General features: G+C 38.8%; 1 long non-coding RNA gene across 6 annotated transcripts in view; it reads left to right on the top strand.

Moving 5' to 3' along the window:
* The window catches only part of LOC132351824 (uncharacterized), a 267,722-nt gene that overhangs the window by 213,372 nt on the left and 27,128 nt on the right, over positions 1 to 27,222 (top strand). For all 6 annotated transcript variants that reach the window (XR_009498492.1, XR_009498493.1, XR_009498490.1 and 3 more), the window contains one exon: positions 16,341 to 16,502. This is a non-coding gene — a long non-coding RNA (uncharacterized LOC132351824). The remainder of the gene's footprint in view (positions 1 to 16,340; positions 16,503 to 27,222) is intronic.

The following is a 27,222-nucleotide window of genomic DNA, read 5'->3' as shown; positions in this document are numbered from 1 at the left end:
TGGAAAACCTCTCCAAACTTTACTTTTATTAACTATAAAATAGAGGTGATTCTATCCATGGGATTGTTGTGAAAATTAACCAAGATCACATATGCAAAAGCATATAGAGTACGGTCAGCACTCAACAAGTTCTCCTCTTTGTAACACCAGTGACTACCATAGTTACTTGGTATGCACAAGGTCTTTATAAACATTGTGGAACTAATGAATTCATGTAATAATCCAATTTATCCATCTGAATGTTTGACTCCCTGCAGCTCACAGAGGTGGATTCTCAGAAGTAGTGTTAGAAGGGACTCCCCTTTGAGAAAAATGACTAGCATATCATGAGTATTCAATATTTGTGACTGGGTGGATGGATGAATCCTGCCCTTTCCATTGCCTGTATGTAGAAATCTAACACAACTCAAGTTATTGAGATTCTATCCTATGTTTAAAAATCCCACCACTCCCCACAGGAACTCTTCTTAATTACTGAGCCCATACTTGGCAAGATAATAATGGAATCTCAGAAAAGTAAAAGAGAGGAAGAATGGTTATGGCTCTAATAGCATACAGTGGCCTACCTCTGGTCTGGGAATTGGAACTGGAAATCTCTTGAGAAAATGACACCCACATGGAATTCCAGTGCTTCAGGTTTCAGCAAGGGAGGGAGACCACAAGTATGACCTTCCTGTTGGTATCTGGGAACCTCCACTTCAGGTCCAAACCAGAAACAGGAAGCTTAGTGCTTGCTAAGCAAGAAAAGGGAATTGACTAGAAAACATTCCAGCTTGAGCCTGGCGTTAGAATAGTTCTTCCTTTGTCTAGGATATTTCTTTCATTCCTGCTAATGGTCCCAACCTGCTGAAAGGGAAACATTCCTTTCAATAGCATGTAGCAAAAATGTCTCAAACACTTACTCTGTGTTGCAATCGGAACCCAGGTATGTCTGTCTAATTGTAAGGTCTATTCTCTTTCTATATAAGCATTGTTTTTTATTTGGTCTTAGAGAGATAGATGAGACACTGAAGATGGAGGGTAAGACAAATACAAATTTAAAAGATAACAGTTCAAAGCTGAAAGGATTTGGTGCCTTCGGGTTCAGAAAAAGTGGTCTTGGATATTTTTTTTAATGTCTTTCGCATTTCAGTTAAATTCACACCTGAACTGCACATGAAGGACAGAAATGGGCATCCCAAGCAAAGAGAATAGTTTGAGCAAAGACATGAAGGGGTGAACAAATGAGATATTTTGTAGGGAAGGTAAATCGTACCTTTGTTCAGGGCCCAAGGGCATATTGAAGGAATAGGAGCAAGGTTCAAAAATACAAATATTTATTAAACACCTACTTATGGCCTAAAACCTATGCTAAGCTCCTCACTTGTGTTATTCATGTTCCTTAATTAGAGAGATTAAGTGAATTGCACAGGATCAAACAAAAGCCATGAAGCTAGAATTCAAAATTTGTTCTGACCTTTTCCGAGGACAATACATTTTGTATGAAGAAAGGTAAAGCTTAGGGCACTCTGGGGTAGACAAAGAAGATGCCTTAAGTGCAAAGCTAAGCATCTAACTTTAACTGTTGGGGCAAGTGTGAAGCATGATTCCATACGGTGGAGTCTGACTTGCTGACAGTCGTCAGTGGGGTGAGCAGGCTGGGGAGGGAGATACATATAGGGCCTCAGATCCTGGGAAAGCTGCTTCATTCGTTTGCAAAATGCTCAGCAACACTGTATGTGGGCTGGCTCTGGTTTTCATTATTTGCATCAGAAAATTGGAGTGGAGGCCTGGACAGGGTCACCACTGGAATCAGAACCAGAACTGGAATGAACTCACAGGGCACTTGGATTCTAATTATGTTCATGTCACCACTTGCTACTCTACCTAGGCTTCTAACCTCCTAACCCCACTATTTCTTTTCTGTGTGATCTTGGAAAATTTGAAAGCAGATTAATTTATTGTTTTCATCTGGAAGAATTTTCCTATTTGGATACTGATATTTTAAAAAATCCTCCTAGCATTTTTATATTCCATATAATATGCACACTCTATACACTTATCTAGAAGCCGAAACAAGGCAAATATTCAGTGTCTTCTCACCCCTGGATCTCCATAGCATTTCATTCTATTTTCATGAATCTTAGTGCAAGCTGCCTTTAATGAATAAGATATCCTTGAAGGCAGAAATTGTCCTTTATATTTTAAAGCCCTGAAAATATCACATCTATTTTAGGTTGCTTCTAACTTTCAGTATTATAAATATTGAGATATACATGTTTGTACCTACATCTGTATGCATATTTGTGACTTTCTATTTCCCTAAAAGTGGAAATTCCATTACCTAATGTTTTAAATCTTTAAAATATTTATCCAAAGTATCCTCAAAGTTTCCATTTTTACCCCCCTAACAAATTAAAATATGCTCATATACTCTTAAAAAGTGGGTTAGAAAGGCATTGCTTTAAAATTTGACAGAGGAAGAAGGTACAACAGTTCACAAGGTGAATGACTTACTGTGCCAGCAATATGCACATTGTTCTCAAATCTATCCCCTGGCCCCACCCACTGCTCTGTAGCACTGGGGATTACGTTTCTGAGGTCCCCTTGTCAATTGGCTTCCAGGTAGATGTGGCCATTGGGTGACACTGGTGGAAAAATGAAAAGTTGGCAGCAGGGAGAAGGCAGGGAATTTCTCCCCTCTTGCTATGTTTCAGGCAGTGATTCTGATAGTATTATAGCTACATCTCCTCTGAAGTTAGTTGCAAATCCTTTCCAGACAGACCCTCCCCCTTTGGTTCAATCTCCTACATGGTGGCCCCACCATAATTTAGCTCCGGCCTGACTGCTTCATCTTCTGGGCTCTGATATATCAGCATCTCCCTGTGTCCCTCCAAGCCCTTTGTTGCTAGTAGCCTTGTGCTGCTGCTTCTCTTTGGCTGTCTCACCATCTCCTGTTTGTCTTAACAACTTCTCCATACCTGTGTATTAAATTGCCTCTATTTATCTTCCTAGTGTGGACAGTTTTCCCAATGTTCTCTGGGCTGATATACTTACCAAAATATGCTTGTCTACAAATGGTGATAAGAGAAGCAGAATCCAGACCTGCTCATTGAAATCTGGTTCTCCTTCTGCTAGATCATACAAGCAGTATTGGTATTTAAAAGAGGGCTTTAAGTAAATGGTGTAGACAGCTGCTATCGAAGGCCAGAGCGAGAGGTTATGGTAATGGTCTGAACTGGTCATAGATGGCTTAGTGGAAAAGGTGTCAGCTAAACAATGTCTCAAGTCTCAAGAGTGTGTCTAAAAGCAGAGCATTCTTGGGCAGTTAAAAATACCATCATAACTAGTGCTGCTGGGACAGGAATAAAGATGCAGACATAGAGAATGGACTTGAGGACACGGGGAGGGGGAAGGTGAAGCTGGGACAAAGTGAGAGAGTGGCATGGACATATATACACTACCAAATGTAAAATAGATAGCTAGTGGGAAGCAGCCGCATAGCACAGGGAGATCAGCTCGGTGCTTTGTGACCACCTAGAGGGGTGGGATAGGGAGGGTGGGAGGGAGACGCAAGAGGGAAGAGATATGGGAACATATTATATGTGTATAACTGATTCACTTTGTTATACAGCAGAAACTAACACACCATTGTAAAGCAATTGTACTCCAATAAAGATGTTAAAAAACAACAACAACAAAAAAAAACTAGTGCTGCTGGATGGCCCCAATCCAATTCTGACCTACATCGTCTTTTTACCATCCCTAGGAAATTTGTTTTAAACGTGAGAAAACATTTTGAAAGACTTTTTAAAATTTGAAATTGCAAAGTATATATTATAAGATTAGAGTATTTCTGATGTTCTTTATCTTTAATCTTACTTTACTATTAATCTTACTTTACTATTAGTGATGTTTTGATTTTTCAGTTACCTAAAGAGAGAGCACAATCTCTTACTAGACATTTTTACAATCTCTAAACATTTGTAATCCAGTCTTGGGTATAGATAAAAGAAATGAACGATCACAGAATATCTACTATATAAGACTTAGAGCTTTCTGAATCAACAATCAATAATGTCTTTATAAGAATACCCTACCTGATTGGGTCTGCTTAGGTATTTATTTCACAAGCCCCTCGCTTTCCTAGCTGGAGCATTTCTATTCTCCCATAACAACCTTTTAATTCTTTGTCCCCAGTTTCTATTCAAAGGATCTTGTTAGGCATTTTTTTTTTCTTAACAGTGACTTCTACTTCATGTAAAATGAACATTCCATAATAGAACTCCAGTGACCTTTACAAGGTTCATCTCTACCAAAAAAACGTATAAATACGGTTTTTTGTGTATCTTCCTCCTTGATCTACATTTAGACAGTAATTGATTCTAGCTTTCAAATCCTTTCGTTCTCTCTTTCAGAACAGTAAAAAGTGACTAGCCTAAAAATCTAATTGACTGAAATGATCAGTTTTACCACAGTTCACTACACTCACTCAGAAAGCTGCTTTGAGTGGCAACTTGAAAGAGCTGTCCTTTGAAATTGTCATTTTACAAGTATTCTAAGTTACAGTTGGGCCATAAATACAACAGGTTAAACTACGGCATCTGAGAAATTATATAGGTGAAAAATTACAAGGATATGATCTTTCCACTCAGGCATGTAAAGATTTAATCTCCCAGATTAAAAACCCAGAACACAGTGATTGTGTCAAGATAACAGCTGGGAGGATGCTTCAGGAGTGGGTTCCCAGGGTATTTTCAGGGGACTAGGTCTGTAGCCTACAGAGGCAGGTGCTACACAGGGGGAGCACAGAAGCCCTTTCACCATATCGGGCCAGCTTTGAGCTTATCTGTGGCATCTTGCATTCAAGGAGCGGTTCCCCATCGTCTGCTAAAGAGAAGGGAGATGAACCACCCACATGGGAACCATACTGCATATTGGCAGGAGAAAAAGAAAAGTCATGAAAGAGAAAGGCTAGGAGGCTTAGCTATATAAAAGAGGGATCTATTCTATTAACATGACAGTAGTGGAAGATACTAAAATACCAATTGTTTTGATTTCTGTGCATTAGCTAGATAGGCAGTGTTCTTCTTCCCAGTTGGTCTCTGGAATCTCTCTTGATCCTATTCCCTTATGCATGTCCATTACCACTGCCCTTCTTTAAGTCCTCATCATTCAGACTATACCAGGGGCTTCTTCTCAGCAGGTCTCTCAAAACCATTGTTTCTTCCTTCTAATCCAACCTTACTATTGCAATCAGAGTGGTCCCTCTGAAACAGAAATATACGGCCATTAAAGAATGGCCATATATTGCCCTTAAGGTCCAGTCTAAGATCCTAAACCTATAATTAAAGTCTTCCATGAAATGGCTTCTGCTGACATCACTGGCCTAAGCTTCTGCTGACATCACTGGCCAACTCTCTGCCCCAGATGCCTTATATTCGAGGCACACAATACACATGGACAGCTCTTTCTTTGCCTATGTCCACCTCAGCTTTAGAGACTTCTCTAATGAAAGACTTTAAGATGAAATAATAGTCATTACAGACTTCTTACATGGCAGTTCCAGGGTCCATAGGCACAGGTCCTAAACAAGGCAGGCAGAAGCTGTATTACCTTTTATGATCCAGCTTGTAAGTCTCATAGCATCACTTATGTAGCATTCTATTAGTTGAAGTATTCACAAAGGTCTGTCCAGTTTCAAGGGGAGGGAACACAAATACTACTTCTTGATGGGGGTTAAGGGAGGGGGCATGATTCTGGAAGAGCATCAGAGACAAGAAGCATTATTGAAGCCTTTTTTGTAAAACACAATTTGCTGCAGAGAGGGAGTACAGATTACTCTTTTAAGAAGTTTGCCTAAGAAAAGGATAGAAAGATAAGAGAACAAAGCAGGATCAAAGTAAATTTTTCTTTGACCTGGACATGAAAATGTACCACTGGCAAATGGAGTAGTTTGGAAACAAACCCAACAGTCTGGTTAAGAGTTTGCACTTTTTTTTTTTTAAAGAGTTTGTACTTTTAACCACCTTGCTGAAGAGTAAGGGTCACCAAACTATAGCCTGCAGATCAAATACAGCCCACTGCCTGTTTTTGTAAGTCTGCAAGCTAAGAATAGATTTTTCTATAATTTTTATTGGAGTATAGTTGATTTACAGTGTTGTGTTAGTTTCAGGTGTACAGCAACGTGAATCAGTTATACATATATCCAACTCTTTTTTAGATTCTTTCCCCATATAGCTCATTACAGAGTATTGAGTAGAGTTCCCTGTGCTATAAAGTAGGTCCTTATTAGTCATCTATTTTATATATAGTAGTGTGTATATGTCAATCCCAATCTCCCAGTTTATCCCTCTCCCATCCCCTTATCCCCCAGTAACCATAAGATTGTTTTCTACATCTGTAACTCTATTCCTATTTTGTAAATAAGTTCATTTGTGCCATTTTTTTAGATTCCATATATAAGTGATATCATATGATATTTGTCTTTCTCTGTTTGCCTTACTTCACTCAGTATGACACTTTCTAGGTCCATTCATGTTGCCACACATGGCATTATTTTGTTCTTTTTTATGGCTGAGTAATATTCCATTGTGTGTGTGTGTGTGTGTGTGTGTGTATATACCGCATCTTTATCCATTCCTCTGTTGATGGACGTTTAGAATGGCTGAAAAAATATCAAAAGAATCAGATTTGACAAATGAAAATTCACGTTTCAGCATCCGCAAATAAACTGTTAGTGAACAGAGTGATTCAGCTATACATTTACATATATTCATTTTTTTTTTTTAGATTCTTTACCCATATAGATTATTTCAGAATATTGAGAGAGTTCCCTGTACTCTACAGTAGGTCCTTGTTGGTTATCTGTTTTATATATCGTAGTGTGTGTATGTTAATTCCAAGCTCCTAATTTATCCCTCCCCCCTCCACGTCTCCCCTTTGGTAACCATAGGTTTGTTTTTGAAATTTGTGAGTCTGTTTATATTTTGTAAATAAGTTCATTTATACCATTTTTTTTAGATTCCACATATAAGCAATATCATACGATATTTGTCAATTTACTTCACTCAGTATGACAATCGCTAGGTTCATCCATGTTGCTGCAAGATGGCATTATTTCGTTCCTTTTTATGGCTAATATTCCATCATATATATATATACCACATCTTCTTTATCCATGCATCTGTCGATGGACATTTAGGTTGCTTCCACATCTTGGCTATTGTAAATAACTGCTGCAATGAACATTAGGGTGGATATATCTTTTCGAATTATGATTTTCTCCAGATATATGTACAGGAGTGGGATTGTTGGATCATATGGTAGTTCTATTTTTAGTTTTTTTAAGGAACCTCCATACTGTTCTCCATAGTGGTTGTACCAATTTACATTCCCACCAACAGTGTAGGAGGGTTCCCTTTCCTCCACACCCTCTCCAGCAGTTTGTAGACTTTATGATGATGGCCATTCTGACCGGTGTGAGGTGATACCTCATTGTAGTTTTGATTTGCATTTCTCTGATAACTGGTGATGTTGAGCATGTTTTCATGTGCTTTTTGGCCATCTGGATGTCTTCTTTGGAGAAATGTCTACTTAGCTCTTCTGCCCATTTTTTGATTGGGATGTTTGTTTTTTGTTGACATAGAGCTGCATGAGCTGTTTGTATATTTTGGAGATTAATCCCTTGTTGGTCACTTCATTTGCAAATATTTTCTCCCATTCTTTGTCTTTTTGTCTTGTTTATGGTTCCCTTTGCTGTGCAAAAGCTTTTAAGTTTCATTAGGTCCCATTTGTTTACTTTAGTTTTTATTTTCATTATGCTAGGAGGTGGATCCAAAAAGATATTGCTGTGATTTATGTCAAAGAGTGTTCTGCCTATGTTTCCCTCTAAGAATTTTATAGTGTCCAGCCTTACATTTAGGTCTCTGATCCATTTTGAGTTTATTTTTGTGTATGGTGTTAGAGAAGGTTCTAATTTCATTCTTTTACATGTAGCTGTCCAGTTTTCCCAGGACCACTTATTGAAGAGGCTGTCTTTTCTCCATTGTATATTCTTGCCTCCTTTATCGTAGATTAATTGACCATAGGTGCATGGGTTTACTTCTGGGCTTTCTATCCTGTTCCATTGATCTATATTTCTGTTTTTGCTCCAGTACCATACTGTTTTGATTACTGTAGCTTTGTAGTATAGTCTGAAGTTAGGGAGCCTGATTCCTCCAACTCTGTTTTTTATTCTCAGGATTGCTTTGGCTATTCAGAGTCTTTTGTGTTTCCATACAAATTGTAAAAAGGTTTTGTTCTAGCTCTGTGGAAAATGCCATTGGTAATTTAATAGGGATTGCACTGAATCTGTAGATTGCCTTGGGTAGTATAGTCATTTTCACAATATTGATTCTCCCAATCCAAGAACATGGTATATCTTTCCATCTGTTTGTGTCATCTTTGATGTCTTTCATCAGTGTCTTATAGTTTTCAGAGTTACAGGCCTTTTGCCTCCTTAGGTAGGTTTATTCCTAGGTATTTTGTTCTTTTTGATGTGACGGTAAATGGGATTGTTTCCTTAATCTCTCTTTCTGATCTCTTGTTGTTAGTGTACAGGAATGCAAGAGATTTCTGTGTATTAATTTTATATCCTGAAACTTTACCAAATTCATTGATGAGCTCTAGTAGTTTTCTGGTAGCATCTTTAGGATTTTCTATGTATAGTGTCATGTCATCTGCAGACAGTGACAGTTTTACTTCTTCTTTTCCAATTTGGAGTCCTTTTATTCCTTCTTCTTTGATTGCCAGGGCTAGGACTTCCAAAACTATGTTGAATAAACATGGTGAGAGTGGACATCCTTGTCTTGTTCCTGATCTTAGAAGGAATGCTTTCACCTTTTAACCATTGAGAATGATGTTAGTTGTGGGTTTGTCATGTGTGTCCTTTATTATGTTGAGGTAAGTTCCCTCTATGCCCACTTTCTGGAGCATTTTTATCATAAATGTGTGTTGAATTTTGTCAACAGCTTTTTCTGCATCTATTGAGATAATCATATGGTTTTTATTCTTCAGTTTGTTAATATGGTGTATCACACTGATTGATTTGAGGATATTGAAGAATCCCTAGGATTCTTCAATCCCACTTGATCATGGTGTATGATCCTTTTAATATATTGTTGGGTTCGGTTTGCTAGTATTTTGTTGAGGATTTTTGAATATATGTTCATCAGTGATATTGGCCTGTAATTTTCTTTTTTTGTGGTATCTTTGTCTGGTTTTGGTATCAGCATGATGGTGGCCTCATAGAATGAGTTTGGGAGTGTTCCTTCCTCTGCAATTTTTTGGAAGAGTTTCAGAAGGATAGGTGTTAACTCTTCTCTAACTGTTTGATAGAATTCACGTTTGAAGCCATCTGGTCCTGGACTTCTGTTTGTTGGAAGTTTTTTAATCACTGTTTCAATTTCAGTACTTGTGATTGGTCTGTTCATATTTTCTGTTTCATCCTGGTTCAGTCTTGGAAGGTTGTATCTTTCTAAGAATTTGTCCATTTCTTCTAGGTTGTCTATTTTATTGGCATATTGTTGTTTGTAGTAGTCTCTTATGATCCTTTGTATTTCTGTGGTGTCAGTTGTAACTTCTCCTTTTCCATTTTTAATTTTAATGATTTGAGCCCTCTCCCTTTTTGTCTTGATGAGTCTGGCTAAAGGTTTATCACCTCATCATTTCTTAACAAAACTACTACAAGAGCTTTCCACTCCAGTTTCTTCTCCAGAGTATCTGCAAGATAAGCTTATAAAGGATAAATCTGATCATCTTTCAGTGGCTTTATAGTGCTCACCAGAAGTGATAAAAATATCTTAAGTATGGACACACACACCCTTTAGATGTTGCCTGCAAGTCACCCCTTTCAACCTTAGTTCCTTCTCTCCTTCCCCAAGGCCAGTCCCTTTAAATGCTCCATTCCTGACACAAAATAGGGCGTTTTCCTTAGTCTTCTCTTTGCCTAGGATGTTCCATATTTTTACATGAAATGCCTCCTTTTCTTCAAGATTCAGCTCAAATATGAACACCTCTGGGAAACCTTCCCCAAGGCTCCCCAGGGAGAGTTTATGGTTCTGTCCACTCTGTTTGCTGTCTCTATGCCCCTGCTTGGTTGTGTGACTTTCCTGGGATGTGTTCTGTGTCTCTAACTCTCTCTCTCTTTCTCTCTGCCTCTCAGGGGGAAATAACGTATGACATTACAGTTTCCCTGTGTCAAATCTATCTCTGCCCTCCTACACAGTTACACTGTGCCGTGTTTCAGACCACCAACAATCTTATTATTCTTTTCTGAATCCTCACTCCTGAGTATATCTCCTGGAACACAATTTTTGTTGGAGGGAAAAAGAAGCAGAGGAAGGGATAAAAAAGAGAAGAAATTCAGGAAAGCAGTGTCTGTAGAAGTGAGTCAGATTGAATTAGTAGTGACCATGGAAATGGTTTTAATTGGCTACAGGGCCTGTGCTGAATGGTCAAAACCAATAAGTCAGGGAAATTGATGCTGGAAATTTCAAAAGAGGCCACTGCCGTGGGTTGGATTGGTGGTGGAGAAGCTTTGTAGTCTGAATTCAAATTGCTTTGTTTCCCTTTTAATCGTTGTAAAGCTCTGGGAAAATTGGGTATCAACTGAGTACTTCCACCTCTTCATCTGCCAGCTGGGATAATAATATATTTACCTTGATTTGTAAAATTTAAAATATCCCCTTAAAGATATATAAATGAAATAAACATTTGTAAATTGTTTAGATCAGTGTCCAGTACATAGAAAATAGTCAAAGTTAGACTACATAAAAACCACAAGCAATGCTAAGATAATCAGACGGGGTCGTAACTCAAGTGTTTTCACAATGGAGAAAACAGGCCGAGATAACGATTGGCAGCATTGGGATGGCAATAAGCCCTTCTTAATCAGAGTCCAGCGTCTTCCTCCCAGAAACCAGCACAGCTGAAAGGGCAGTGAGGAGGGACAGGAAAGGGCTATGGAGAAGAGGACAGGATTAGTAATTAATAATTGTTACAGAGAAAGAAGCATGTACCAAGAGCTATTTCATTTGCTCCTAGCATCGCCCCAGAGAAGGTGACATTATTCCAGCTTGGCAGATGTGGAAATCAAGGAAGTGGCCACTTTATGGAGGCTGAGGGGAGAAAATACTCAGTAGCGCTGCCATAAAGCCCTTTCCAGACAGGCTGGCCTGTGAAGATACAAACCCCATACCTGCTGTAGAATGCCAAATACTGGTGGGGAAAAAAAATGACTAGCAATGCAGTGGGTAATGAGAATACAAGCTCTGAGTTAGTTAAGAGAAACATTATTCTAAGTCATTGTTGTAATAATTAAAAGGGAGAGTGGATTGCAAAATACAAGTTGTTTCAAAAAAACATAAATTGATAGTTGGGCTAGCTGCATAGTCCTGGTTTATATGTTAAAATGTACTAGCTTTGAATAGCTTCTTTGAAATGCACAAGGGAGAGAACAGAGTGTAACTCCTTTGAGAAGACTTTCTATTGCTTTTTTTTTTTTCTTCTGTGTCTCTCAAAAGTTTTTAGAAGTGTCTTTAGGAAAACTCAGCAGTTGACTTAGAAATCATCATTTTTTTGAAGCTCAGTAGGCATATACTTTCTGCATATTATTCAGAATTATTCTGTCTCCATCATTTGTAAGCCCTTAAAACATAAATCAACGTTATCACTCTCCTTCTAAAAGATACTGGTTTCTTAATCCTTACGACACTTAGGAAAGTGTCCTGAAACCTACACATGTGCAGTATTGCCAAAATACAGATTTAGGATGTTTGTTTTGTAGGTTATACCAGAATAATGTATATGGAGTTATCTTTGAGACTATTAATTAGATCAAGTTATGTTTACTCCATTACTGAATTCCCAAGAGTATGTGTGTGTGCAAAGTCATTTCTGCAGTTCTGGGTCTTGTTTCTTGACCTCAGGTAACACCTTTTTTACATTTGCTTTTCTGGAGACTTCAGTTAATAATGGGTTCATATATATCCCTGTACAAGATGTTAAGAGCTAAGGCTACTTGGAAGAAATGCAGCAGGTGTCTATAAGTAAGGAAGTTATGATACAGAGATTTGCCACATGCTGCATGGTTTTAAGCCTAACAAACAAACACTTCATCAGGTTCTTCTGAGGTCTGGGTTCATGTGAACCGTGGCAGAGTATCCAGGTCATACCCTCAGTGGTACTGACAACTCTAAAGATAATGAGTCAGAATAAATAAGGAAAACCATGTTGCAGCTAGTGCCTTAGTGCACATCCCCGGGGCCAGTGGGGCTAACATTAGGGTTTTAAGGGCTAGAAATGGTTGCAAGTATTTTCTGGAGAGATGAAGAGTGAGAAGCACCGGAAGAGAAGGAGGAGCTTAGAGAAGCTGGACAGTGAATGAAGGAGACTGAACTCAGTCATGTGCAAGGAGGCTGTGGGTCAATGGTTAGAGAAACCTGGGGGTGGGGAACCGGGGTCTTTGACAGCAGAATATACGGGTCTCACGGGTTTAAGGGCTCAGACCCATTCTGGGCTTTTTTTTTTTTTCATGTCTTTGAGTCAGTCAAAAACAGCCAACGCAATCTCTACAGTTTTTTCAAATACTCCTTTTCGCTCTGTCACTATGATACTCTATTCCTATAAATAATTATGAAATATCAATTGAATGGTTGGTTATCCTATAGATAAATGTTGAAACATGTATTTACAAATAGAAGCGTTCTACAAAGAGGCAAAGGGATTGATATGAAAAACAACAGTATTTAGAATGGGGGGGGGGTCAGATCCTAGTTCTGCCACCTACAAGGTATTTGGTTTGGTGTCGGGTAAGCCATCTTTACCTCTCAGCCTGTCTATTCCCTTGTACAATGATGAAGATTAAAACATACGTAATGTGTTTAGCACAATTCTGGAACACAGTGCACACTCAGTCGATATTAACTTCCTAACATTCAAATTCTCTCTACTTGGCTTTTCACTGATGTTAAACAAGTATCAATACCAAGTTAATAAAGAAAACGTATTCACTGGTTTGCTTCAGTTGAATTTGGTCCTGAAGTTCTAAGGAAATCATCACAGTTAAACACTGTAATCTACAGCTAACATGCCAGGATGTTGTCTATTGATGAAGAGAAAACCACTCTGTTTTTAAGGATGGGGCAGTAGAGAGAATTTATTGAGATAAGGTTTTCTTATAACCTCTGCACAGTTCTAGAGTTTGAGGAACTAAGAGGGAGAACAAACTGAATTTATAATGATTTCCCTCCAAATGCACTCAAAGAGAAAAAAAAAAAAAGATCTCTTGAGCAACTCTTATTTATAGGTAGACACAGTCTTCAGACCCAAGAAACATAAACTCTCACATGAGAGGCTAATACATAAACACCTAAGATACACAGCCATTGAGGAAGCTTACACAGAAGTGGAGGAAATAGGCTCAAGGAGTCATGTATTCTGACCCTCCAGAAAGTTTCAGCTTATGGCGGGATATCAACAAATAGATAAGACTCTGGAAAGTCTCACAAGCCATTGGCTACTGCCTTGTGAATACACTGTACCCACCTTTCACACTGGCGTCCTCTTCCTGAGCTGCTATGAAACTTTCTGATTGGAGAGGAAGAAGATCCCGCATCCTCCTCTCCCCTGTGACGTGGCTTTGTCATCAGCATAGCGATGGGGACCTCACTACCTGTCTAATTCTTCACAGTGCTTGGTTTTTTGTGGTGTCTACCTTCTGGTCCTGGTTAGACTCCTAAAATATCAAAGATAAGAAAGGCCTTATATGCAGTTTAAGTACGTGCTAGTGAGCATTTACCAACCAGCTCCACAGTGTTTTATGTGTGCGTGTATATTTACATTTATATATAAACATATATACTTTATGTCTATAAAGGCTATGTAGCTCAAGTTAATAAATAGAAATAACATTATTATAAATTCCCTATAGCCAAATGATTCTCGCTGAATATTTTCGATGACTGTACTGAATGCTTCATTATAGCTAACCTGTTTTCCAACTGACAAATTAAAAATGTCAGCCAACAAACATCCATTTATGTTAATGAATAAGACAAAGTGAAAAAACAAATTTGGTTGGAACTTCTTTCATTCATCAAAGACATTGAGTGCTTTCTTTTATGAATTGGATCATGGTTTTCAAATACTGGGAGAATATTTCCTTATTTTTTGTGCAACTCAGCTGTAATGCCTATAGATATGACATTTTAATCTGTATTATATTTTCCATCACTTTCATAAGTCAATACAATCAACAAAACAATAAACTGAACCTTGATTTGTAGTATTTGCCAATTTTCATGGTGTAAATACTCCCATCTGGCAGATATCAAGCTATAAAATGACCCCACTGAATGGGAAGCTGGGAAAAGATGGCAGTAGCACAGCTATTTTATAATATTTATTTCCACCATAGAAATGCAATAGCTATTCACATCCTAAAGAGAATAGATAAAATAGTCAAATGAAGTCAAATATTAGAAAATGATGAATTTGAGTACTTTATATTTTAACGTAATATGTTAAATGGTCAGTGATGCTGTGTTTAAAACCAGCTCACACCATTTCTAAAAATAAACCCATCAGCTCTCAGATTTCACGTGGGCTCCAGCACACTACTGCTTATGTGAAGCCTAGGACTCAAACTGCTTGTTTTACAGATGAGAAATTGAGGCCTTGGGTATAAATGAGAATGGTCCAAAATTCAGTAATTTCACTGCTTTGGGTTAAGTCAGCAGAGCTATGGATTTGATTCTCATTACTACTTATTCTGAGTGTTCCTAAGTATTAATAGTTTGACTCTCCAAACCTCAGCTGCTTTCTGTATTTTATAGAAATAGTATTTCCAAAATGATAATAATTCCCAAATAATAAAGTTGTTATAGGGAATAAAGTATATTCCAAGTCATATACTTAGCTGATATTTAGAAAGTGCTCCATAAATAATAGTTATTATTATTAATAGAAGAAGGTTATTAAGAGCAACAAAGGCAACTCGAATCCCAATTCCACATGACAACCCTTCAGATATCTGTAGACAGTTCTCCCATTCCACTAAATAAAATCATCACTAAACTGTACAACCCAAGTCCTTTCAAAATCTCATTATTCACCTTGTGCGAGCCTTAGCACTTGGTGCTAGTAATACAACTTCTAATAGAGTAGTTGTCCTCTTTGATCTGACCGTCTACAATTGAAAGAAGTGTCTTGAATTAAAGTTTGTTTGGTTTTGCTTTTTGTCCACATCTAGAATTAGTTTCAACTCTGAGCAGCATTTCAAGAATGGCATTGACAAACCGGAACGTGTCAAGAGGAGGCTTTTATGATAAGGGATCTAGAAACCCTTGTAATTTCAGAGAGAGAGAGTTGAAGGAAGTGGGCCTGTTTGTCCTGGAGGAGAGAAGGTTTGAAAAGAATTAGATGGAAAATCACATAAAACAGAGAGCTTATTTGACTGTTTGCCCCTGGTTGTAATCCCAATTTGTCATTTATGTCCTCATTGAGTTTTGTGAAAATGAAATATTGAATGAAAGAACACACAAGTGAATAAATGTATGAGCCACAAATAATGTAAGCACTGCTTAAATGAAATTGGGCCATTTACTATAGTCTCTTGAGCCTGAATTTCCTCATTGGTGATAATGGGATGACAGCAGCCTCTCCGATAGGTTGTTATAAAAATTAGTTATATAACAGAGCATTTGCCACATGCCAGACACTTGATAAATGGTTGGTTGCTATCCTTATTCTTGTTCTCCAGCTTTCTAACTAGCTGATCATCACTTCCCTCAAAGAACTGAGGGGAAACAGGGAGAGAGCTAGGCAGTATGTTCCAGGGGTCTGTGGGTAGCAGAAAAAGTCACATATTGGAAGCTCTGACCTTATAAAAAGTTTTTGGAAGGAATAGGGGAGGTTCACAGAAAAGTATTGTTGGGTAAAATGACATAGGCTTAAGTGGCCAAATGGCTTACCTGTGATTCCTGCATCTCTAAACCTGTAATGAACTTCAGTAAGTCTCAAAATATAATATTATGAGATAGACTTCTTCTGAAGGCTGGTGAGAGATGGAGTATACACTCACGTCCATACATAGGTCTGAGATATTTGGGAGTAGTGACAAGGGAATTGCATGCAAAAACTGAAAAGTTACCTCCTAATATCTATCCCTTGACAATGTGTGTTCATCTAAAAGATTGTTTTTGATCCTCTCTAGTATCTGGCTAAAGAGATAAAGGCAGAATTATTTTCTAGAATTTCTTCTAAGACTCCTTTAAAAAGAATCAATAAGGTTTTGTTTTTTTTCTTTTTTCACTTTTTAGGAAATCTTTCTTCTGGTCTACAACTAGGATTTGATGCCTGGAGTTCCAGCAGCAGCATTCTGGGAATAGGAAGCGACACTAGGAATGGAAGGAGTTGCTGCTTACCGGACAGTCACCATTCTACACTGAAATGTAGGACCCTCTTTTACATGACAGAGAAAGGTACTTTATCCAGTTTCCAATCCCTATTACAACATCAGACATGTTCAGAAGTTAGGGAGAGGACTCAACACTTTTCCTAATGGTTGAGACCTAGATCATTAAGACAAAGTTACCAAAATCTCTAATGGGCAGAGAGGCCCCAAGTGATATCTGAATTCATTAATAATTAACAGTGGGGAATTTGACTCCTAAGCCCATGAATGCTAATCAAGTTTCTTAAGTAAGTGTCTATATTAAAAATATAGAGGAGAGAAACCTGCTGACTCACGCCTTTGGCCACATCAAATTACTAGGAATTTCCCAAACCAGAGATTTTACCATATGGCCACTTCTTTTATAAACAAACATTTATGTACCATTTATTATGCACCAGGTACTATTCTAAGCACTCTAACAATATTGATGCATAGAAGAGGGGAGATCAAGATGGCAGAGTAGGAGGATGTGGAGCTCACCTCCTCCCATGAACACATCGAAAATACATCTACATGTGGAACAATTCTCACTGAAAACTAACTGGAGACTGGCAGAAAGACTCTTGTACAACCAAGGCTGTAAAAAAGATCCACACGAAATTGGGTAGGAAGGGAAGAGAAGCAGTCATGTTAGAACCTGTGCCCCTGGAAGGGAACACAGAAGAGGAGGGAGGGGGATTACACAGGCAAAGATCCTCCCTGGGGCATGAGGGTTCAAACCACATATTGAATACCCCAACCCTGGGGACCAGTGCTGGAAAGTCAGGTTCCCTTAGCTGGTTTGAAAACAAGTGGAAGCAACAGGAAAACTGTAAGAAACCTAGACTCCACTCTTGAAGAGTGTGCACACACTCCCAAAACAAGGCATTGGAAGCAGACTGAAACTGCATGGGGCTCTGGCCAGTTTCCCATGATCATCCCAGTCCACACCATAGCCCACGTCAAGAGCCTGCACTAGCACCTCTTGCTCTATGGTCAACTCCCCCTAGGGCTAGGGCTGTAGCAGCCAAGGGGAGTGTGCAGTTGTGAGGGACAGAGCCAGCCTAGACCCAGAACAGCATCTGAACAGGATCAGGAAAAGAAATAACTGGTCCTTACTGAGGCAGTGCATCGACAGCAGCCCAGAACTCTCACTAGGGCCGGGACTGCCACAGCCTGTGGCTGCTCCAGCTGTTCTTGATCCAGGACTGCACCCCTCTGGGGCGAGGGTGCAGTGCTGGGTGGTGGGAGAGCCCACACTTAGAGGAAATGGAGCCAGCTGAGACTCAACCCTGAGACTTCTGCTCCAGCAACTTGGGACCTGCCCCACCCCCAGTTGGGTAGTGTTGGCCACTGAATAGAGGAGAAGCCCCAGCTAACACCTGGCTCTAGGCTGTCCATCTCCAGGTCCACCTTCTACCATGGTGATAGCTGCCAGCACACCCTGGGGGAATACATAACTCATGTTCACATCTGATCCAGTTCTCCTGCCAAAGCCACTGTGCACACAGACTGTATAGGGAAGCTCCCACACAAGGACAACCCTTTAGGACTGCACCAGGTAAGTGTTTCACCTAATTTCTTAGTGAGAGAAACTTGAGCAAAATGAGAAGACAGGAATTTGTTTCAATTGAAAGAACAAGAGAAAACCCCTGAAAAAAACTACTAATGAAACCATAAATATTTTACTAGATAAAGAGTTCAAAGCTTTTGTATTAAGAATGCTAACGGAATTAGGGAAAAGAATAGATGATGAACACAGCAAAAATTTCAACAAGGAAGTACAATACCTGAAATACCAAAAAAAAACAGAACTGAAAAATATAATACCTGAAATGAAAAACACAATAGAAGGACTAGGGTAATAGAAGCAGAGTAGGTAAGAGAGAAGAATACATACATGATCTGGAAGATAGAATAATGGAAATCACTCAATCACAACAAACGGAAAAATTTTTTAAATGAGAACAGTTTATGGGACCTCTACTACAACAAAAAGCATATCAACATTCATATTAAAGGGGGTCCCAGAAGAAGAGAAAAAAGGGAGTCAAAAATATATTTGATGAAATCATGGCTGAAAAATTCCCAAACCTGAAGAAGGAAACAGATTTCTAGGTTTAGGAGGCACAGAGGGTCCCAAACAAGATGAACCCAAACAGAACCACACCAAGACATATTATAATTAAAATGGCAAAAGTCAGAAAAAGTTGTATAAAGGGAACCCCCATGAGGCTATCAACTGATTTTTCTGCAGAAACTTTGCAGGCCAGAAAAGAGTGATATGATATATTCAAAGTGCTATGAGGAAAAAGCCTACAACTTAGGATACTCTACCCAGCAAGATTATCATTTAGAATTGAGGGGGATAAACATGAAAATGTAAAATATGACATCAAAAACACAAAATGTGGGAGAGAGAGGTAAAAAAATGTAGATCTTTTAGAATGTGTTTGAGCTTAAATGGCCACCAGTTTAAAACAATAGATATAGGTCAACAAATATGAATTCCATGGTAACCGTCAATCAAAAAGCTATAATAGATACACAAATCTCAACAAATTTAAGAGGGTAGAAATAACATCAAGCATTTTTTTTTTTTTTTTGGACCATGATTCGAAACTAGAAATTACAGGAAGAAAAAGGGGAAAAACACAAACACATGGAGACTAAACAAACAACATGCTACTAAAAAACCAATGAGTTAATGAATCAAAGAGGAAATCAAAAAATACCTGGAGACAAATGAAAACACAACTTTCCAGAATCTAAGGGATTCAACAAAAGTGGTTTTAAGAGGGAAATTTATAGCAGTATAGGTCTATCTTAAGAAACAAGAAAAATCTCAAACAACCTAATGTACCATCTAAAGTAATTAGAAAAAAACAAACAAACCCCAAAGTCAGAAGAAGTGAGGAAATAAATAAAATAGACCAGAAAACAATAGAAAAAACTCAATGAAACCAAGGGCTGGTTTTTTGAAAATTTAAACAAAATTGATAAGTCTTAAGCCAGGTTCATTAAGCAAAAAAAGAGAGAGGACCCAAATAAACAAAATAAAAAATAAAAGCAGAGACATAACCAACATTACAGAGTTTCAAAAAATCCTAACAAAATGCTACAGTAATATGCCAACAAATTGGACAACCTAGAAGAAATGGACAAATTTCTAGAAATATACAACCTTACAAGACTGAATTAGGAAGAAATAGACAATCTAAATGGACTGATCACTAGAGCTAAAATTGAATTTATAATTTAAACACCCCTAGAAAACAAAAGTCCAGGTCCAGAAAGTTTCACCAGGGAATTCCACCAAACAAATAAACAAGAGCTAAAACCTATCCTTCTCAAACTACTCCCAAAATTTGAAGAGGAGGAAACACTCCCAAACTCATTCCATGAAGTAAACATCACCCTGATACTAAAACCAGACAAAAGACACTACAAAAAAAGGAAATTACAGGCAAATGTCTCTAATGAATATGGATGTAAAAATCCTCAAAAAGTATTAGCAAATTGAATTCAACAGTATATAAAAAGGATCATACACCATGATTAAGTGGGATTTATGCCAGAGATGCAAGGATGGTTCAGTATCTGCAAGTCAATCAATGTGATACACTACATTAACAAAAGGAAGGATAACAATCACATGATCATCTCAACAGATGAAGAAAAAGCATTTGGCAAAATTCAGCATCTATTCATGATAAATAAAAGGCAAAATTCAGCATCCATTCATGATAAAAGTTCTCATTAGCATTGGTAAGGAGGGAACATATCTCAATATAATTAAGGCCATCTATTACAAACCCATAGCTAACATCATACTCAACGGTGAAAAGCTGAAAACTTTTCCTCTAAAATCAGAAACAAGACAAGGATACCCACTCTTGCCACCTCCATTTAACATAGTATTGGAAGTCCTAGCCACAGCAATCAACAAGATAAAGAAACAAAAGGAACCCAAATTGGAAAGGAAGAAGCAATACTGTCACCATTTGCAGTTGGCATGATACTATATATAGAAAACCCTAAAGTATACACAAAAAAACTACTAGAGCTTGTAAATGAAGTCAGTAAAGTTGCAATATACAAGATTAATATGCAGAAATCTGTACCTTTTCTATACACACTAATAGTGAACTCTCAGAGAAAGCAAGTAAACAATCACATTTAAAATCACATCAAAAAGAATAAACTATTTAGGAATAAATTTAACCAGGGAGGTGAAAAGACCTATACTCAGAAAACTATATGACATTGAAGATAGAAATTGAAGATGATACCAAAAAAAGGAAAGATATCCTATGTTCATGGATTGCAAGAGTTAATATTATTAAAATGTCCATACTACCCAAAGCAATCTACAGATTCAATGCAATCCCTATCAAAATAGCTATCACATTTTTTATAGAACTAGAACAAATAATCCTAAAATTTATATGGAACCACAAAAGACCCCAAATTGCCAAAAGAATCTTGAGAAAAAAAGAACAAAGCTGGAGGTATCATGCTTACAGACTTCAGAGTATACTACATAGGTAGAGTATCAAAACAGCATAATAGGAGCACAAAAACAGACACATAGATCAATGGGACAGAATAGAGAATCAAGTCATAAACCCACACAGTTATGGTCAGTTAATCTATGAAAAAGGAGGCAAGAATACAATTGAAAAAAGACAGTATCTTCAATAAGTGGTGCTGGGAAAACTGGACAGCTACACTTAAAAGAATGAAATTAGAACATTTTCCCATACCAAAACAAAAATAAACTCAAAATGGGTTAAAGACCTAAATGTAAGACCTGAATCCATAAATCTCCTAGGAGAAAACATAGGCAGAATACTCTTTGACATAAATTTTAGCAATATTTTTTTGGACCTGTCTTCTCAAGCAAGAGAAACAAAAGCAAAAGTAAAAAAATGGAACCTATATAAACTTAAAAGACTTTACACAGCAAAGGAAACCATCAACAAAATGAAAAGATAACCTGCTGAATGGGATAAGATATATGCAAATTACATGACTGATAAGGAGTTAATATCCAAAACATATAAGCAGCTCATAAAACTAAGTATCAAAAACCTGATTATAAAATAGAAAGACATTTTTCCAAAGACGATATACAGATAGCCAACAGGTACACGAAATGATGCTCAGCATCACTAATCATCAGATAAATGTAAGTCAAAACCACAATGAGATAGGAATCGGAAGAAGATGGCGGAAGAGTAAGACACGGAGATCACCTCCCTTCCCACAGATACATTAGAAATACATCTACACGTGGAACTGCTCCTACAGAACACCCACTGAACGCTGGCAGAAAACGTCAGACCTCCCGAAAGGCAAGAAACTCCCCATGTACTTGGCAAAAGAAAATAGAAATAACAGAGACAAAAGAATAGGGACGGGACCTGCACCAGTGGGAGGGAGCCGTGAAGGAGGAAAGGTTTCCACACACTAGGAAGCCCCTTCGCGGGCGGAGACTGCGGGTGGCGGAGGGGGGAAGCTTCGGAGCCACGGAGGAGAGCACAGCCACAGGGGTGCGGAGGGCAAAGCGGAGAGATTCCCGCACAGAGGCTCGGCGCCGAGCAGCACTCAGCAGCCCGAGAGGCTTGTCTGCTCACCCGCCGGGACGGGCGGGGCTGGGAGCTGAGGCTCGGGCTTCGGTCGGATCGCAGGAAGAGGACTGGGGTTGGCGGCGTGAACACAGCCTGAAGGGGTTAGTGCGCCACAGCTAGCCGGGAGGGAGTCCGGGAAAAAGTCTGCAGCTGCCGAAGAGGCAAGAGACTTTTTCTTCCCTCTTTGTTTTGCCGCGCACAAGGAGAGGGGATTCAGAGCGCCGCCTAAACGAGCTCCAGAGATGGGCGCGAGCCGCGGCCATCAGCGCGGACCCCAGAGACGGGCATGAGATGCTAAGGCTGCTGCTGCCACCACCAAGAAGCCTGTGTGCAAGCACAGGTCACTATCCACACCTCCCCTCCCCAGAGCCTGTGCAGCCTGCCATGGCTAGGCTCCCATGATCCGGGCACAACTTCCCCGGGAGAACGCACGGCGCGCCTCAGGCTGGTGCAACGTCACGCTGGCCTCTGCTGCCGCAGGCTCGCCCTGCATCCGTATCCCTCCCTCCCCCCGGCCTGAGTGAGCCAGAGCCCCCAAAGCAGCTGCTCCTTTAACCCCGTTCTGTCTGGGCGGGGAACAGACGCCCTCAGGCGACCTACACGCAGAGGCGGGTCCAAATCCAAAGCTGAACCCCGGGAGCTGTGCGAACAAAGAAGAGAAAGGGAAATCTCTCCCAGCAGCCTCAGAAGCAGCGGATTAAAACTCCACAAACAACTTGATGTGCCTGCATCTGTTGAATACCTGAATAGACAACGAATCATCCCAAATTCAGGAGGTGGACTTTGGGAGCAGGATATATTAATTTTTCCCCTTTTCCTTTTTTTGTGAATGTATATGTATATGCTTCTGGGTGAGATTTTGTCTGTATAGCTTTGCTTTATAATAGCTTTATTTTACTTCACTATGTTTTATCCTCTTTCTTTCTTTCTATTTTTTCTCCCTTTTACTCTGAGCTGTGTGGATGAAAGGCTCTTGGTGCTACAGCCAGGCATCAGGGCTGTGCCTCTGAGGTGGGAGAGCCAACTTCAGGACACTGGTCCATAAGAGACCTCCCAGCTCCACGTAATACCAAATGGCAAAAATCTCTCAGAGATCTCCATCTCAACATCAAGACCCAGCTTCACTCAACGACCAGCAAGCTACAGTGCTGGACACCCTATACCAAACAACTAGCAAGACAGGAACACAGCCCCATCCATTAGCAGAGAGGCTGCCTAAAATCATAATAAGGCTACAGACACCCCAAAATACACCACCAGACGTGGACGTGCCCACCAGAAAGACAAGATCCAGCCTCATCCAACAGAACACAGGCACTAGTCCCCTCCACCAGGAAGCCTACACAACCCACTGAACCAACCTTAGCCACTGGGGACAGATACCAAAAACAACGGGAACTACGAACCTGCAGCCTGTGAAAAGGAGACCCCAAACACAGTAAGATAAGCAAAACGAGACAACAGAAAAACACACAGCAGATGAAGGAGCAGGGTCAAAACACACCAGACCTAACAAATGAAGAGGAAATAGGTAGTCTACCTGAAAAAGAATTCAGAATAATGATAGTAAGGATGATCCAAAATCTTGGAAATAGAATAGACAAAATGCAAGAAACATTTAACAAGGATGTAGAAGAACTAAAGAGGAACCAAGCAACGATGAAAAACACAATAAATGAAATTAAAAATACTCTAGATGGGATCAATAGCAGAATAACTGAGGCAGAAGAACGGATAAGTGACCTGGAAGATAACATGGTGGAAATAACTACTGCAGAGCAGAATAAAGAAAAAACAATGAAAAGAACTGAGGACAGTCTCAGAGACCTCTGGGACAACATTAAACACACCAACATTCGAATTATAGGGGTCCCAGAAGAAGAAGAGGAAAAGAAAGGGACTGAGAAAATATTTGAAGAGATTAAAGTTGAAAACTTCCCTAATACGGGAAAGGAAATAGTTAATCAAGTCCTGGAAGCACAGAGAGTCCCATACAGGATAAATCCAAGGAGAAACACGCCAAGACACATATTAATCAAACTGTCAAAAATTAAATATAAAGAAAACATATTAAAAGCAGCAAGGGAAAAACAACAAATAACACACAAGGGAATCCCCATAAGGTTAACAGCTGATCTTTCAGCAGAAACTCTGCAAGCCAGAAGGGAGTGGCAGGATATACTTAAAGTGATGAAGGAGAAAAACCTACAACCAAGGTTACTCTACCCAGCAAGGATCTCATTCAGATTTGATGGAGAAATTAAAACCTTTACAGATAAGCAAAAGCTGAGAGAGTTCAGCACCACCAAACCGGCTTTACAACAAATGCTAAAGGAACTTCTCTAGGCAAGAAACACAAGAGAAGGAAAACACCTACACTAACAAACCCAAAACATTTAAGAAAATGGGAATAGGAACATACATATCAATAATTACCTTAAATGTAAATAGATTAAATGCTCCCACCAAAAGACACAGACTGGCTGAATGGATACAAAAACAAGACCCATATATATGCTGTCTACAAGAGACCCACTTCAGACCTAGAGACACATACAGACTGAAAGTGACGGGATGGAAAAACATATTCCATGCAAATGGAAATCAAAAGAAAGCTGGCGTAGCAATTCTCGTATCAGACAAAATAGACTTTAAAATAAAGACTATTACAAGAGACAAAGAAGGACACTATATAATGATCAAGGGATTGATCCAAGAGGAAGGTATAACAATTGTAAATATTTATGCACGCAACATAGGAGCACCTCAATACATAAGGCAAATACTAACAGCCATAAAAGGGAAAATCGACAGCAACACAATCATAGTAGGGGACTTTAACACCCCACTTTCACCAATGGACAGATCATCCAAAATGAAAATAAATAAGGAAACACAAGCTTTAAATGATACATTAAACAAGATGGACTTAATTGATATTTATATAGGACATTCCACCCAAAAACAACAGAATACACATTTTTCTCAAGTGCTCATGGAACATTCTCCAGGATAGATCATATCTTGGGTCACAAATCAAGCCTTGGTAAATTTAAGAAAATTGAAATCGTATCAAGTATCTTTTCCGACCACAACGCTATGAGCTAGATATCAATTACAGGAAAAGATCTGTAAAAAATACAAACACATGGAGGCTACACAATACACTACTTAATAACGAAGTGATCACTGAAGAAATCAAAGGGAAAATCAAAAAATACCTAGAAACAAATGACAATGGAGACACGACGACCCAAAACCTATGGGATGCAGCAAAAGCAGTGCTAAGAGGGAAGTTTATAGCAATACAAGCCTACATCAAGAAACAGGAAACATCTCGAATAAACAACCTAACCTTGCACCTAAAGCAATTAGAGAAAGAAGAGCAAAAAAACCCCAAAGCTAGCAGAAGGAAAGAAATCATAAAGATCAGATCAGAAATAAATGAAAAAGAAATGAAGGAAACAATAGCAAAAATCAATGACACTAAAAGCTGGTTCTTTGAGAAGATAAACAAAATTGATAAACCATTAGCCAGACTCATCAAGAGAAAAATGGAGAAGACTCAAATCAATAGAATTAGAAATGAAAAAGGAGAAGTAACCACTGACACTGCAGAAATACAAAAAGATCATGAGAGATGACTACAAGCAACTATATGCCAATAAAATGGACAACCTGGAAGAAATGGACAGATTCTTAGAAATGCACAACCTGCCAAGACTGAACCAGGAAGAAGTAGAAAATATGAACAGACCAATCACAAGCACTGAAATTGAAACTGTGATTAAAAATCTTCCAACAAACAAAAGCCCAGGACCAGATGGCTTCACAGGCGAATTCTATCAAACATTTAGAGAAGAGCTAACACCTATCCTTCTCAAACTCTTCCAAAATATTGCAGAGGGAGGAACACTCCCAAACTCATTCTAGGAGGCCACCATCACCATGATACCAAAACCAGACAAAGATGTCACAAAGAAAGAAAACTACAGGCCAATATCACTGATGAACATAGATGCAAAAATCCTCAACAAAATACTAGCAAACAGAATCCAACAGCACATTAAAAGGATCATACACCATGATCAAGTGGGGTTTATCCCAGGAATGCAAGGATTCTTCAATATACGCAAATCAATCAACGTGATACACCATATTAACAAACTGAAGGAGAAAAACCATATGATCATCTCAATAGATGCAGAGAAAGCTTTCGACAAAATTCAACACCCATTTATGATAAAAGCCCTGCAGAAAGTAGGCATAGAGGGAACTTTACTCAACATAAAAAGGCCATATATGACAAACCCACAGCCAACATCGTCCTCAATGGTGAAAAACTGAAACCATTTCCACTAAGATCAGGAACAAGACAAGGTTGCCCACTCTCACCACTATTATTCAACATAGTTTTGGAAGTGTTAGCCACAGCAATCAGAGAAGAAAAAGAAATAAAAGGAATCCAAATCGGAAAAGAAGAATGAAAGCTGTCACTGTTTGCAGATGACATGATACTATACATAGAGAATCCTAAAGATGCTACCAGAAAACTACTAGAGCTAATCAATGAATTTGGTAAAGTAGCAGGATACAAAATTAATGCACAGAAATCTCTTGCATTTCTATACACTAATGACGAAAAATCTGAAAGTGAAATTAAGAAAACACTCCTGTTTACCATTGCAACAAAAAGAATAAAATATCTAGGAATAAACCTACCTAAGGAGACAAAAGACCTGTATGCAGAAAATTATAAGACACTGATGAAAGAAATTAAAGATGATACAAATAGATGGAGAGATATACCATGTTCTTGGATTGGAAGAATCAACATTGTGAAAATGACTCTACTACCCAAAGCAATCTACAGATTCAATGCAATCCCTATCAAACTACCACTGGCATTTTTCACAGAACTAGAACAAAAAATTTCACAATTTGTATGGAAACACAAAAGACCCCGAATAGCCAAAGCAATCTTGAGAACGAAAAATGGAGCTGGAGGAATCAGGCTCCCTGACTTCAGACTATATTACAAAGCTACAGTAATCAAGACAGTATGGTACTGGCACAAAAACAGAAATATAGATCAATGGAACAGGATAGAAAGCCCAGAGATAAACCCACACA

This window comes from Balaenoptera ricei, chromosome 17 (assembly GCF_028023285.1).
Source record: "Balaenoptera ricei isolate mBalRic1 chromosome 17, mBalRic1.hap2, whole genome shotgun sequence".
Taxonomy (NCBI): Eukaryota; Metazoa; Chordata; class Mammalia; order Artiodactyla; family Balaenopteridae; genus Balaenoptera; species Balaenoptera ricei.
The sequence above is the reverse complement of the archived record's forward strand: the minus strand, read 5'-3'. Positions and strand labels throughout refer to the sequence as shown.